The following is a 12,264-nucleotide window of genomic DNA, read 5'->3' as shown; positions in this document are numbered from 1 at the left end:
ATGATGAAATCAAATTGCAAATTATTTTGATTGACTATAATGTTGGGTCTAAGATATTATATATATATATATAACAGTGTATGTGTATATAGATAGAAATAGATATAGCTAAGGATAGAGGTACATATTCATATAGATGATATAGTTGTAAATATTCATATAGTTACTGGAAGCCAGGCAAGTAAAAACATTACATGCAGAGTCTAATACCTAGTAAGTTCTTAATGAATGTGACCCGAATGAGTAATAGTTAAATATAGCATAAGTTACATGTAAAATGGTCCACTAAGAATACTTTGAGAAATTCTGAATGTCAAAAGGAGCTAAGGTTGATATAATTAAAGCCAGGAATGACAAAAAAAGAGAGAGAGAAAATTAGCAGCAATAAAGAGAGGGTTGTAAATTTTATTAATGGGTAAAAAGGAAAGACCAAAGAAATCATAAGTGCACATGATTTACAAGTAAAGAGTGATTCTATGAACAAATTAGGGGAACACAAAATAGTTTACCTGTCAGTCCTATGGATAAGGAAAAACTTTAGGTGAAAAAACAGAGAACATTTTGAGGTGTAAAATAGATAATTTTGACTACATTAAATTTTAAAAAATGTTTTTTTCATAACCAAATGCAATGCAAGCAATATTTAAAGGTAAACAATAAACTGGGGAAAAATTTCATAGCACATATCTCTGACAAAGGTTTTATTTCTCAAATACATAGAGAACTGAGTCAAATTTATAAGAATACTATTTAAATGGAAATTTTAAATGGAACTCATATAATCCAAACAAGAGATCCATGGATGAAGTACATCTCTAAAGTCTGAGTAGTACTACGAGTAGCTAGCATTTATATAGCACTTACTATATGCCAGCCACTATGCTGAACACTATACAATTATTATCTTATTGATTCTTACAACAGCTGTGGGAGGTAAGTACTATTATTATCCCCATTTTAATTTTTTAAACCATTACTTTCTGTCTTAGAACCAATACATGGTGTTGGTTCCAAGGCAGAAAAGCAGCAACGGCTTTAGACAATGAGAGTTAAGTGACTTTCCCAGGGTCACACAGCCAGAAAGTATCTGAGATCACATTTGAACCCAAGACCTCCCATCTCTGGGTCTGGCTCTCAATCCACTAAGCTATTCAGCTGACCCATATTATCCCCATTTTAAAGTTGAGGAAATTGAGGCAAAGAGATTTAATGACTTGCCTAGAGTCACATAGCTAGAAAATATCTGTAGCTAGATTTGAATTTAGCTCTATACTGACTGCAGGTTTCCACTTTATCCACTATACTACCTTTTGCTGTTCTTTAATTGTTTCATCAACCTCCAACTCTTCATGACCCCAACTGGTATTTTCTTGGTAAGGATACTGGCGTCATTGGCTGTTTACTTCTCCAGTTAATTTTATTAATGAGAAACTAAGGCAAATGGTGTTAAGTGACTTGCCCAGAGTCACACAGAGAGTACATTTCTGAGACCAGATTTAAAATCAGAAAGATGAGTCTTCCTGATTTTAGGCTCAGCACTGTGTAATTAGAAAATCATGTACCTTTGAACTACATCTCCCAGCATCCTTTTCCTCTTTCATCCCCAGTTTGGGTGTTTGCCTATTGTATACAGCTAGATGTTTTGCCCACCCTCTCGCTCTTGCTCTGGGTAAGTCTCTCTTTACACTAGCCTTTTATTCTTCTTTACTTCAAGTTTATAATTAATACATTCTTATAATATATATTACTTGGAGTATTGGATATTAATTTTAATATTTCATCACTCCTTCCTTTGCACTTGCTACCCCTGAACTGATCTTCCAGGGTGAAAAGGATGCTGGGACATGGTGAAGAAGTCAATTGAAGTACTATCTTATGGGAAATTAATAGAAAATGTAAATTATATCTTTGTTTTATAGGTAAAAATTGAATCTGAGAGAGATTAAATGATTTGCCAATTTTCACACTGCTGGTGTCAAGAGGTAGTCCTAGGCATAGGTGTTTTTGACACCAAAGCTAGTGACAAACCATCCCTAAACATTGATTTTTCAGAAGCCACACTAATATTCCACTAGCCATTATTTCTTTTCTATGTTCTAGATGAGGAAACTCCATCAATAGATGTAGGCAGGCAGTTCTTCTGCATTTAATAGCTTTAGTAGCCTATAGAGTTCAGAGGCTAGTGACTTGCCCTATCTGAGGATAGATTTGAACTCAGATCTTCCTGACTCCAGGCCTGGAATTCTATCCACTGCACTACCTAGTTTTTGCTATCTTCTTGAATCCAGTGTCACTAGCTAACTTTTCTCAAATTATCTAGATTTGCAAATAATAAGCAAATACGACAATTTCTTCCCAAATTGTCTAAAATATTACATCATATTTTCAATGATTCAATTTCATAGCTAATGACTGAGAATGACCTTTGAACATTTTATTTTGTCTTTCCAACCATTTAGCTCTTTCTCAAAATAAAAAAAAGTTTTTAATCTAATGCCTTTATTAAAGGTGACTTTATTAATCTATAAAGTGGATAGAAGGGAGATATTTTGGTACCTTCTAGAGAAAGAAGATCTTACAGAGAGTTATAAAAGTTGCAAAGCAAGGAGAATGGAGAATTGATTTAAACTTAGGTTTCTGAAGCTCTAGCCCAGTGGTTTATCTTTTTCTCTACATAGCCTCAAAAGGCAAAGTCCCAAGCAAGGATAATGTTTGAATTCAGAATATCTTGAATTACAAGAAACATCAGATAGAAAGAGCATGGCAACACAAAACTAATGTCCAATTTCTGACCCTAAAGTTAGTGATTTCCCATATTCAAAAATTATTTGGGAAGATTTATTTTTATTTCCTTGTCAAGGGTTCTTCATCCATAGCCAATAAATCATGTTTATGAGCCCAAATGATCATATATCAAGTGGAGCAGACATTCAGTAGTGTGATAATCATGAGCTAGATGAACCATGAATTATGCTAAATAAATTAAAAATGAGAATTTTTAGAGAATGTCATTTGAAAATTCTTCTAATTACATATTGGAGCTATGCCTTTAGGCTTTTGAGACAACAAATCTGTAACTTATACATGACCCTCTCTTGTACTTCTTTTTTTCCCTTAGATTGATGGACAAAATTCATTACAGTAATTCAAGAACTCTGGCTGATCTATTACAAGTATATTGTGCTGAGCTCCAAAATCTATTCTTTCTTTTTTCTGAAACATTTGTAACAGGATTCCTCCCTAGCAAATTATAGCATTATTTCTATTCACTGAATTTTTAGCTTATAATTAAGATTTTGATTCTTCATTTATTGAATCTTCATATTATATATTTGGGTAACCTTTATCTAATTTCGTCTACAGACAACAAGTGATGATGTCTAATTATCTACTGATAGCAGAGTCATTTGTCATCTTCTTTTGGCAGTATATTCATTACCTGCTTTATAAGACTCAAAACTAATTAAATGGCTGACATATTCTATAACCTTTGGAATCTGTGTTCTCAGTGAGACATCTAACAAAGGATGGTAATGGGGATACACTATGCTCAATGCTGTGTCAAAATCCTAAGAGGGACATTGACAAATTAAAATGTATTTAGAACATGATGTCCAGAATCATGAATATTCAAGAAATCTTTTCACATGGACAATTGTAGAATGAACTAGGAACCCATGGCCTGGAGAAGAGAAAGCTAAAAATACCTCTCTTCAAATACCTAAAGAGCTGTCACAGAGAGTGGCCCATTTTTGGGAACCATCCTACTCTGATACTACCTCTGTCCTACTTCTTTCTCCTTCTTCCCTTTATCTTGCCTGCCAGATTTCCAGAGCTCTTACTTCTTACCTCATTACAAAAGTATTTAATTGAATTCTACTCTATATAGTCAGTGAGCTATATACTTTTAATGTTATTTTCTTTCCTTAATTCCTTCTATACTTTGGTTTCAGTTATCTGTTAGGAAGAAAGCAATCTAATCAGACTAATGCATCTGAAAGCATTAATATATTTCCTTAGATCTTCAACTTAATTCCTTGGAGTTAATAGGAAAACATTAATATGGCAGAATTTTAGTAATTATGATAGTTCAATGAGAAAAATCTCTGATCAGATAGAAACTACTGCAAAGACAGTGTAGCATAAGATTATAGAATGACTTATGTTCTAGCCTGACTGCTTTCAATTTTATTCAGGAAACAATAGATGTAACCTTTAAAGTAACCTTTAAATATTTGAGTGGGGTATTGATAAAATCTTAGCTCTACTTTCAGTGCATTAATTTTACATCAGTATGCAGATTTGATTGGCAGAAGGTTGGGGAGAAAATAAAGGTAGAATTATTAAGAAGACATTTCTTAATCAAGGCCATAGGGGAGGTCTGAACTAGGGTGATATAAATGGGAATAGAAAAGAGAAAATATGTGGAAAAAACACTAAGGAAGCATTAATGGCTGGAAGTGAATAGTGTTCTAAGATTTATAGAGTGTTTTTCCCATCTTCTTTGATGCAGTGCCTGATACATGGTACATACTAAATAAGTGTTGATTGATTGATTCTCATGTTTCCTCTTATCAGAGAACTAATGGGAAACGTATTTTCCCCTTTAGCAGCAAGGAAGGACTGGAGAATTATAGGAGGCAGAAATCTTGCAAGGAAAAGGAAATTTAAGGAATATTTGAGCCCTACGCAGAGGAGAGGGACCTCATGTTACAGAGCATTGCCAGTGATGAACTGGCTGGAAATGAACTATTCTGTGACTCCAAGCTGAATATAATTATTAGTTGAGATTTTATCTGATCACTAATTTCAAGAGAAAGACTTAAGGATTAAGTGAAGTAAGGCAAGTAAGAATGGTAAAAATGGAGTGTCAACTCAAGCAAATGAGATTGGGTATACCACGGTAAGAAGGAATTTAGAGAAGGGACAGAGAATGACTTTCATATTTTCAAAACATGATAAAAAGAATAAAGTTTATCACTAGGTGATTTATGAATATGGAGGAACAGAAAGACAAAACTGAGCATTAAATTATTTTTCTTAGAATCAATATGATGTAGTAGATAGAGAACTTAAGGTCCCTAATCAAGTCCTACATCTAATATATATTGATAATGGAAATCTGGGAAAGTCACATGATATGTCAGTTGTGGAAATTTATTTTTCATATACTACGTTAATTTCTATGTTATCATGTATTTCTGTGTCTAGAATCTAAGTCAGAGTTAACATCTAGTCTGCTGCTTTTTGAATTTTCTTTGTTCTTGGGAATCCCAAGGAATAGCATCCTTTTTTTCCCAACATAATTTGGTTGACATGAAAGGAAGAAGGGTACTTTTCCTGCTTTCTGTTCCCCTTGATAAAGGGGAGGGTAAATTAGTTGATGGAACATCACTCATGGCTATTACCTATGAAAGATGCCTTTGGGTATTCAAGAGAGATGCTGAAAAATGAGCTCCTAAAAATCTATTTATTAAACTACCTGACCCAGCTCAGGTTGACCGTGAGAGAGAACCATGATGACCTATATCACTTTATTTATTATGATGCTGGCCTAACCAATAAACCTGATATAATCAATAAACATATTCTTACCCCAAAATCGGTCTTGAGATGATTTTAAGTGCAGCATGGTGCTTTAGGAAACATTAACCTGCATTACTGGATAGAGTTTCCTAATTGGAAATCCCCTATATCAATTATATGACAGTTTCATCTCTCCATTCAAAACTTACTTTTTTCTTTCTGAATAAGCTATATTTATTATCTATCTTTAAAGATTGTCTTTCTTTAAGAAAGAGTAAATGGGACTCAAGGAATACCTCTTTGTTCTCTAACTAATAACAATGATAATGATAATAATAATGATGGTAATAATATAATATAGTTGGAAACTTCTCTATGTACTCTGATCTTCAAGAGATTCCGAAAATGGGAAAAAAGAATCATTACCCTTTTGTTAATTTACTAATTAGCAGATTGGTTGATTTATTAACTTTTGGAGTTAGCAGATTGAGTACTTCTTTATTTCATTTTTGGATTGGTGAAACTTGAGGTTGTTTACAGGCAGGGGGAGTAGGATAAAAATTTGAGGGAATATTAAAGACCTAAGAAAGAGAAAAGGGATAATTAACAGGGTAAGAATCTTGAGAAGCCAGGAAGGGATGGATTCAAAAGGACGAGCTTGGCAGGCTCACAATGAGAAGGATGGAACATTTTTCAATGACAAAATGGAGGAAGTATTGAAGTCACAGAGGAAAATAAAATAGAATCAAGTGGAAATAAAGGTATAAATTCAAGGGAAGAAGTAATTTAGGTGCTAGAAAATTAACTTGGAACTCAGTAGATCACAATAAATATAGGAACAGAGTGTATCTGGATTGAACATCAAAATAGAAGTGGAATTGTCTGAATTCCAAATCCTTGGAAAAAGGAACAAGTAAGAAGAAAAATGTTAACCCTAATGGAGTGAGACTAAAAGAAACTTCCTTTAAAAAGAGTTATGGATAATGAAATGCCTTGAGCAAAAAACATTTACTTCATTTAATTTGAATAGCTAGAAATATAAAGGAGGTTCAATATATAATAGAGGAATTTAAATTCAAACAAAAATATTAAAAATGTCCTCCCTAATTTCCTCTTATCTATTTAAGTGTATTTTCTTTACATTTATCATGTATTAAGGTATTGTGACAAGGAAATCACTTTTAAAAGACTGATATATATTAATTTAAGGTCGCCAAGGAATTCAGCTATGTAATTCCTTAATGAAAACTCAAGTCAGCCATCAACCTTTTATGGAGTTTTGAGTACAAACAGGAGGAAGAAAGGAATTAGAGATAGAGAGATAGAGGGAGAGAGAAAGGGGAGAGAAAGGAATAGGGCTTAAATACCCCTTCTGTTTAGGCTGGGCCAAAAGGCCCAAGCCCTTAGATAGCTGGGGCAATGAAAGGAGATCAGTCCCTATTACTCACGTGACCAAAAATGGAGAAACAGTCTCCCGGGCCACCACCTTCAGCTTCCTTCAGCGCAAGCTTCTCAGAGCACACTGCAACCACTCTGACAAACTCCTCCACCACCCCCAGTCTTCAGACCCCCCTATCCTTAAGGAAACCATCCAAGTTCCCTCCCCTCAGTCCTCACATCTACCAATCACCTGTCCATCAATTTCCCTGTGCCAATGGAGGCTCTAGCTTAACCCAGGACCGCCCAGAGGTCTCTGGCTTTGCACATGTCTGTTGAAGGTCATATTTTCAAATAATTAAATCTTTGATCCTTTGCTACAGCCCTTTCTAAATCCTGTTAACCTGAGTAGGGTAGAGATTGGAATAATTAAATTTTGATCTAGGCTGCAGCCCTTACTCAATCCTGTTAGGACTGAATAGGGTGGAGATTGATTCCAAGTATCTCCATTGTATCAATTCTAAAATCAATCATGACTCAAAGAAATTCCTTTTCTATGCTTAAGCATAGGTCAAAGTCCTTTCCATTGTTCAGCAAAAGGTTTCTGTCCTAAAGTAATCTTAAGAAGGGAGGAGAAGGAACCTCCCATGCCAATGGGGTTCACATTCCAATAGTCAAGATCCACTATCAATAGGAAATTTTTCAAGTATGAAATTTCCCAATGGTGAAATTTCCAACATTTATAAGTCTAAGAAATTTTGAGGTTTACAGTATATATACATTTCTTGCCTCGTTACCCATTAGAATGTTAACTACTTAAGTGTAGATATTGTTTTCTTTTAATTTCTGTCTCCAGAAACCAGAAGAGTTCCTGACATAGAATTAATTCTTAACAAAGGTTTGTTTAGTTAAGACAATTTTTTCATGAACTGTGTGGAAGGAGCTTTTAGGAGGTGTAGACAAAAAATGGAGTGGACCCAGAGAAGAGAAGCAATAGTTTATATAGGTATAGTAGCATATTTAGAATGACTACAATAATAACTGTTTTATTGCAAGAATAAAATGAGATAATATTTGTGAAGTTTTTTAAAGCTCTATAAATATTATCTTTTGTTACTTGGGAAGCAAAAAGAGGAAGCAAATTAGGAAGGTAGAATAAGGGAAGGTAAAAAGAACGAAAAGGGAAGAGAATAAGCATTTTCTAGAACTTAAGTCTGCATCAGGCAGTGTGTTAAATACTTTAAAATTACTCTCTCATTTGATCCTCACAAAATCCCTGTAATGGAGATAACATTATTATACTTATTTGATAGTTGAGGAAATTGAATCAGACAAACATTAAATTACTTGACAAAGGTCAAATAGCTTTCAAGCTATTTGGTTTATATTTGAATTTAGGTCTTCCTGACTCTAAGCTCAACATTTTATTCACTAAGCCCTCTAGTTGCTTGTTATTAAGGTTATGGTTACAATTAAAATTTACAAGTACTATTATTAAAATATGTTAGGAGAAAGGCACCTATAACTAGGGTAATAATTTTGGTGACTAGAAACTAAGAGGTACCTCTGGGGGTTGAGTTAATATGACAGAGCAGAAAAAGCTGCTTAACTGAATCTTTACAATGTTTCCCTCCAAACAACCTTAAAATAAAATCATTCAATAGAATTATACAGTGGCAGAGACAATAAAAGATCTTCCAGCCCAACCTCTCTAATAGGGGTATTATATAATTAACTCCTTAAAATTATAAATGGCCAAATGATAAAAATAGGCTTAAAAGCTCACAGAAGAAAACAATGTCTTAAAAATTTGAATTGGACAAGTGAAAGTGAGTGATTCCATTTTTAAGAGGAAACAATAAAATAAAGTCAAAAGACTGAAAAAATAGAAGAAAATTTTTGATATCTCATTGGAAAAACAACCTACAAAGAAAATATATTGAGTAAAAATAATTTAAGAATTCCTGCATTAACTAAAAATTATAGTCAAACAAAGAACCTAAATACCATATGACAAGAAATTATCAAGGAAAACTGATCAAATATCCTAAAAAAGAGAGAATAGAATACAAATTGAAAATAAATTTGTTATTTGGAAAGGAATTCCAAAATTAAAACTTATACATAATACAACTGAATTACAAACTTCCTAGGTTGAATAGAAAATAGTTCAAGCAACCAGAAAGAAAGAAATTCAAATATCATGAAGTTAGAATCAGGATTATATGATTATACAAGATTTTGGAGCTAAACATTAAAGCAATGATACTCTAGGAGGGAAAGGATGTGGTATTACAATCGTGAATAACTTATCCAGAAAAATCTGAATATAATCCCAGAAAGGGAAAATAGATATTTAATGAAATAGCAGACTTTTAAGCATCCCTAATTGAAAAAAAAAAGAGCTGAATAGAGAATATTACTTTTAAATACAATAAGTACATAGAAAAATAAACTTAAAAAATGAATCATAATGAATTCAGTAAGCTTAAAAGGTTTACCATTCTATATAGGAAGTAGATACATGTGTCATCTAAGAATTTTTTCATAATTAAGGTAGTTATAAAGATTCTATGTAAAAAGAGGGTATTGAATATGAGTCTATTTTGTTGGAATAACGTTTAAATACTAGATGTGGAAGAAAGAGATCCTGAAGGTTAGGGAAGAGAGGTTTAGTGTGGTATGTAAGGAATTAAAATTAAGGGGTTGACTAAATATATGAGAATTCTAAGATAATATTGTGGTCACAGATTTAAAAATATTATAGCTCAAGTCAAATTAACTTTCAGTAACTTTATTTTCAGAGGTGGAAAGAATGAAAGTAGAGAAATATAAAATAGGATAGAGTAAGAAGTCTAGCCTATTACCTGAAATGTTTCTCTGGTCCCCAGCTCAACCCAAGAAGGGTCATTAACCCCTCAGCCAGAGGACTTTGTGGTGAATTAAACAAGAGTTCAATCCATATGACCTCCTCCAGAAGGGGAGGCCACTCTGAAACTAATCTCTCCAGAAGCCAGGAAAGGAGGGCCGACTTCTCACTCACCCAAGTCAAAGCTCCAAAGGAGAAGATCCAGGAGTAGTCTTACCAGAAGCAGTCTATGAGCCAGAGTCCCAAGTGAAAATCCCAAGTTGTAACTCCAAACTGCAGTCCCAGTCCAAGATCCTCCAAGACAAAAATTCAGCCCAAAAAACCCTTGGATAAAAATTCAGGACCTTCATAGTCCCACATCACTTCCTATTCTTTCCTACATTTTATCAGAGTCAATTTAAGTCTTTAAATATGCTTAGCACTGCCCAGGGAGTGGTCAGTTATTTCTGGAGTTGACACTCATTTTTAGCAAGTGGCTTGTGGACCTCCCTTGTATAGTGTGAAGTAGGGGTGTTTTCAGTTTTTGTTAATTAATTTAAAAATAGGCAAGGGGAAAGTTAAATCTATTTTCACATGGAAATTATCTAATATAAAAGAGGGGCACAATAAAAAGGTTTATAGAGGAGGGGAAACTGGTGAGGAGGGCCAGAACCATTTCAACTTCACTCACATCTAAATTGATTCAGCAAGGGAAGAGATAGATAGATAAATAGAGATAGAGACAGGGATAGCCAGATAGATGTACACCTATCCATTTATATTCACTAATGTATATAAATTTATGTTAACTAACAGCAAAATAGGAGGGAAGGGATAAGACAAAAAAGATGGTGTAATAAAAAAGAGAAAAAAATTGAAGAAGGCAATTATTAGAAGGAAAAAGAGACATTAGAGGAATGAAAGATTAGAGAAAATGATAAATAGAAAAAATAGGATGGAAGAATATACATAGTTAATAATAATTGCAAATACAAATGGGAAGAAGCAGGTAGCAGAAATAATGTAGATGTTGAAATCTAACAATATGTTATTTACAAGATACACTTGAAACAGATTAAACACAAAGTGAATATAAGGAGCTGGAACAGAATCTATTATTCTTTAACTGAAACAAAAAAGACAAGGGTAGCAATCATGATCTCAGACAAAACAAAAGTAAAAACATTAAAAATGGAAAAATTTCATTTTATCACATAATTTTTTGCACAAATAAAACTAATGGAACAAAAATTAGAAAACAAACAGGGAAGTGGTACAATATTTATAGCAAGTTTCTCTGGTAAAAATTTTATACTCAAATATATAGATAATTGAGCCAAATTCATAAAAATTAGAAACTTTCCCAAATTGATAAGTAGTTAATGGAGATGAGAAAGAAATTCTCAGAAGTAATCAAAGCTATTAATAATCATATGAAAAAATATTCCAAATTCTTACTTATTTGAAAATTGAAAATTAAAACAAATCTGAGTTACCACTTCAAACCTTTCTGCTTGTTTAACATGACAAAAAGAAAATAACAGGTGCTTGAAGGTATGTAGAAAAAATTGGCACACGAATACACTTTTGGTGGAGTTGTAAACTTGTCCAACTATTGAGGAGGACAGTTAAGAACTATGACTGCAAAAGCATAAAATTAGTTATATCCGTTGACTCAACAATATCACTGAGCAATATCAAAAAGATCAAAGAAAAGCAGAAAAAATTCTTCCTGTAACAAATATTTGTTGTCACTCTTTATGTGGTGGAAAAGAAATGGAAATCAAAGGGATGCTGATCAGAGAATAACTGAAAAAATTTTCATATAGGATTGTGATCAAGTAATATTTTTGCTATAAATATGATGAGCAGGATGGTTTCATAAAAAGCAACAATAAATATAAGAACACATATGGATCTATGAAAAGTGAGCAAAACCAGACACTGTACATAGTCACAGTATTGTACTGATGATCAACTGTAAAAAACTTAAATATTCTTATCAAGACAATTATCCAAGACAATTTGAAAGGACCAGTGGAGAAAGATGCTATCCACCTCTGAGAGAGAACTAATGAACTTTGAATGAGAAATAAAACTTATTTTTTACTTTCTTTAATTTTATTTTCTGATTTTGTTCATGTTTTCTTTTGCAATGTGGTTAATATAGAAATATATTTTGCATAACGTTATATGTATAGCCAAACAATATAAAATTGTTTGCTTTTCTCAAAGGGAGAGACATTAGGGAGAGAGAGAAAGAAAAATGAACTCACTTATTTTTGTTTTTTTGGTTTTTTTAACTGGAAGTTAACATTTTTACATGTAATTGGGAATTAGTTAATGAAATATATAAAAAAGAATTAAGGCTTTCATCCAGCCTACTCATTTATCCATGTTTCACTAAGAGAGTTGTGGCTGTCTAAATGACATCATTTTCCCTACGTAGGCATTCTTGACCCCACTTCCCAAAATGACCTTCTGGTTTGTGAAGAATGCTCACAGCATTGACC

Source organism: Monodelphis domestica, chromosome 1 (assembly GCF_027887165.1).
Source record: "Monodelphis domestica isolate mMonDom1 chromosome 1, mMonDom1.pri, whole genome shotgun sequence".
NCBI lineage: Eukaryota > Metazoa > Chordata > Mammalia > Didelphimorphia > Didelphidae > Monodelphis > Monodelphis domestica.
The sequence above is the reverse complement of the archived record's forward strand: the minus strand, read 5'-3'. Positions refer to the sequence as shown.